General features: G+C 44.1%; 1 long non-coding RNA gene across 1 annotated transcript; it reads right to left on the reverse strand.

Annotated features, from left to right (window-relative positions):
• Positions 1–1015: 1015 nt before the first annotated feature.
• On the reverse strand, positions 1016–4148 carry LOC121674023. Its single transcript, XR_006019405.1, has 2 exons — positions 4107–4148; positions 1016–2580 (listed from the first exon to the last, which is right to left on the reverse strand). It is a non-coding gene; the product is annotated as an uncharacterized LOC121674023 (long non-coding RNA).
• Positions 4149–4470: the final 322 nt, after the last annotated feature.

Here is a 4470-nt window from a genome sequence, read left to right on the forward strand (position 1 = left end):
TCAAAGATCATACATATTTTGGGCTTTATTAACTAAACTGCTGAGTCTTTCCCTTTTCTGTCCTGTTTCTGGTCAACAAGAAGGCTCAGAGAGGGCAGACCTACACACACCCATGCTGAGTCTTATCTTCTCTTATCATAGGTCCCATCTTTGTCTCAGGCCTGTGATAATACCATGATGGCTAAGAAATTATAATTACTTTTTTAATGTGTATTTGGGGAAGGACTTGAGTCCAGAGTACTTGAAGTATTACGAGGACTATGTTCTCTTAGGTTTGCTGCAGGTGGAGCAGGTTTCTTTGCTGCTGGCCTTCCCTGGAGAAGGCCAGAAGACTTTGTAAGCACATGCAGTCAGTGATACTGAGAGCAGGTGTCCAGCAGAACCCAAGTGCTATTTAGCATCACAGTTTGAAGATGCCAGGGACCACAAAGAGGCACACTGAGATAAGAGAGTGGGCACTGAGTCCAGTCACCTGAGCTAATAACTACCTACCAGCCCAGCAGATTTACCCTCTGCATGTCACTCAGTCACTCAGCAAACACGCTTGTGATTGGTGACAGTGAGCAAAAACTGTTGGGAAATCACTCAGGAAAGGAAGATAAAAGCTCAGTAGCTGGCATCTTCATAGTATTTTTCCAGTCTGAATTTACAGACAATATAACCTAAGCCTCAGGCTATTTCTGTGAGGTAAAAAGGTGCAATTATGCCTGTTTTATAGATAAGAGAACTGGTAACACTGTTTTGTCCTAGGGGAACAGGAGGCAGAACTAGGAGGACAACTCCTTTGCCTGCCTCATGGCTTTGTTTTTAAGTTACCCTGTTATTACAGGAACCTCTCTGGGAGGCTAATGGCTTTTCACTGCCAACAGGTATAAAAATATACTTTCAACATCATGTATTTGAAATCCTCTGGCACAACTTGTATTCACATGCCAAGTCAATGACTGGGAGACCAGGTGTCCAGCTAAATCTAAATGCTAAGGTGTTTAACAGAGTAGACACACACCCACAAATGTTTATGTTTGGACAATTTTTTAATATCTTGGCCTGTCTTCAAGCCAACCTCCTGCTGGGCCATTTTTTGGGTTTCCAGTTGTCAAGTGGAATGTTTGTTGTTGCAATAGCCTTCTAGTAAAGACATCAATTTCTTGTTAACTGAAAGAACAGGCTTAGCAGGATGACCACTGGGCCTCTACAGAAACTTCCCATGAACTCTGGGATGTGAAAACTCCTGTGGCTCCTGAACTAATGTCAGTGGATAAGTGAGACTGTGAACTTCCTATGATATTCAGAGCCTGGTACTGTTAGTACTGGTGTCTGAGTATTCTTTGTTAAGGTTAGGAGTGCTCCTGAAAAAGCTATGGAAACTTCTGGCTTAGATTTTAATTTTTCTCCAGGTTGGGCCAATGGAAAAAGTCAAGTTAATGATGGAGGAATAGGACTGAACACTTGCTGCTGAAATGGGTCTATATTTACACTAGGACTGTGCACACTGCTTGCAAAGATTTATGGCAGAGATCCCTGAATTAGTATTGATCAAATTAGGATAGGTATCAGAGGCTCTTTGCACCCTCAACAACATGGGGTTCTTCTCTGGCATTAAACTTGCTTTGTAGCAGTATTTTTAAGGGAGATGCTTTGCTTTTGCTTGAAGGCTTTAATTATATCATTGTAGTTTCACTTGTTTTCTATTTCTGCAAGATAAAATGTCTTAAATTCCTTTGTATATATCCCCTCTTAACATAAGCTCATAATAATGCTGGCATTTAGAAAAAGTTCTCTTTTCTGAACTCATTGGTGCCAGGTTTTTCAGTTTAAGTAACTCTTTCCCATGTGACTTTAGCAGCTGATCTCAAAGTCCCAGAAAATAATGCTTTATAGTTCTAGAGCTGAGTTTTCTTTCTAATTTCCAAGTAGCTCTGAGGTTGCAAAATCACCTAAAATCAGCTAGCTGAAAAGGAAAAAGACCATTATCAATATAATGTAGCATCTCATAGATTTTTCACGGGCGTAAAGCAGAGATCTGAAGGAGACATGGTTTGGGAATATTGCAGAAAAATATATAGGGACACTGACTCTGGAGAGAGCACTGATAGTGCAGCAGTATCATCAGTGGATTTGGGGCTTATCACTGTTCCTACTGCAACAGCTGTGTTTTACTGTCTAACACCTGAAGAGCCTCTGCTAAAACGGTAGAGGCTTGCACATTGACATCATCATGCAATAAAGAGTACATTATTGCTTGGTGGTAGGGAAAAGCAGGCCAGGAAGGTGAGTGCATCCCTCTGCTCCTGGCTCTCCAAGCCTGCTGCCAAGTCACTGACTACATCTTCTGTTCATTAAAGTGCAGAAAATGTGCAAGAGGTTGGAAAGCGGCTCAAAGTGCAGTCAGAAAGTCAATAACAGTCCTAACGTCCCCTTCCTCCATCACAGCCAGGAGTCCTTCTGCAGTGCTAGCAATGTAGGCTGGCATAAAATCCTTTCTGAGAGCCTGCTGTGGTGGTGCACTGTCAAACTTCCTCTTTTTTATTGCACAGCTCAGGATGATGTAATCACAGCCTTCCAGTAGCTGAAGGGAGCCTGCAAGAAACAGGGAGAGGGACTTTTACAAGGGTATATGGCGACAGGTCACAGGGGAATGGATTCAAACTAAAAGAGAGCAGGTTTAGATTAGATATTAGGATGCAGTTCTTTGCTGTGGGAGTGATGAGGCACTGGCACAGGTTTCCACAGCAGTTGTGGCTGCCCCGTCCCTGGGAGTGTTGAAGCCTAGGCTGGATGGAGCCCTGAGAAACCTGGTCTGGTGGAAGGTGTCCCTGTCCACGGCAGGAGGGTTGGAACTAGGTGATCTTTAAAGTACCTTCCAACCCCAACCATTTTATGATTGTATGACTGTATGATTTTGGGGAAAGATATATGTAGCACTTTAAATTTTTAATATATACATGTTTTCACAGGGGTGTTTGTGTAGGATGGGTGCTAATATTGTTACTTCCACCTTTTCCCATGATTTACTCCTGAATAGAGACTTGTGGCTCTCTGAGATGTATCTGGATTCTTGCAGTGTCTTCATGGCAGTAGACACACCAGTTATGCTGATGAGAAGATTAGGTATAGGGAGATTGAATTACCAAAGCCAGAAAATCTGTGACTTCTTAAATTACCGCAATAATCTTCAGTTTTCTTGGAAATGTACTATTTTCCCTCCCTTGGGAATGTGTGTAGAAACATTGTCGCGGGTTCGGTTTGTAACCGGGCGGAAACACCAATTTAGTGTAGTGGTTTGGTCTAAAATACTCATTACTGTTTATCTTCTGTGAGATAAGAATTAGGAGAAATGCAAAGCAGGCACCAAACTTGAAAGACTATAAAGAAGTTTATTAACAGACCTAAAAGAGGAAAAAAAAAATTATACCACACCTTCAGAACTCTCCTCCTCCCCCCACCTTCCCCCCTTCTCCCACTGACAATGTAAAAAGACAACCCTTGAGATGTTCAGTCTGTTACCACTTCCATAATAACCTTGTTCAGTCCATTTAGAAAGAGAAGTCTCTTCTTGCTCATGCTATGAAAACATTATCACAACGAGACAGCCGCCCACTTCCATTTAGGAAGAGGAGTCTCTCTGCTCGCATGTGAGTCCCTTCCCCCGACTTGCAGCTTTTCCCACAACTGCTTTTGAGGGTCCACTCTTGAAGTTTTTTTGGGGTAAAATTTTAAGGTTGAGCCGTTCAGAAACAAAAACAGAGGCCCTTCTCCTTCCCTGGGAGCAAAGGGTCTTCATCATCTTCATCGTTAGGACTATCTCTGGGAGCATCTCTAGGAACTGAGGTTTCTCCTTTCCCATTTGGAGCAAAAGTCCTCATCTGGTCCATCTCTCCCTGTCCAAACTTCTCATGAAATTACAGCTGCGTCAGCATCTGCCTATCTCAGCGCAGGTGCTTTTGCTTACGAGCTGAACACTCCACCCCCCATATCTTCATGGAATTACAACGGGATACTCTGATATATCACAGCTTCACAACAGAATTTCAGCTTTAAGCATCTCCTCTCTCTCTTCCCTCAGGTTTTCAGCTCTTCACAGCAATAAAAAGGGTTAATCTCACCTCAGCCTTGCAGCTTTGCAGCTGGAATGTTGAATTTTTCTTATCGCAGTGGAGGGCGGGGAGAGCCGAGCCGCTCCGGCTGCCCACAGCAAGGCAATGGGGGGGGTTCCACAGCTGGAACAGGTCCATCGGCTTCAGGATGGCCGTGACCCGGCCCAGCCTGGCCCAAGCAGGGCCTGGCCGGGCCCGCTGGCCCCCACACGGGGCCCGCAGCCACCTGTGCCAGCGCCGGAAACGAGAGAGAGCTTGGAGGGGGAGTTTGCCTATTCTTAAATGTGGATCACAGAGGTGGTCACAACTTTAAGTGGCTTAGAGAATTGTCCATATTCAAACTGGCCAGCTGATAGGTTCTATCAGGTCCCAG

Source organism: Corvus kubaryi, unplaced genomic scaffold, assembly GCF_017639235.1.
Source record: "Corvus kubaryi isolate FWS band 111438036 unplaced genomic scaffold, C.kubaryi_AGA036_p1.0 66, whole genome shotgun sequence".
Taxonomy (NCBI): domain Eukaryota; kingdom Metazoa; phylum Chordata; class Aves; order Passeriformes; family Corvidae; genus Corvus; species Corvus kubaryi.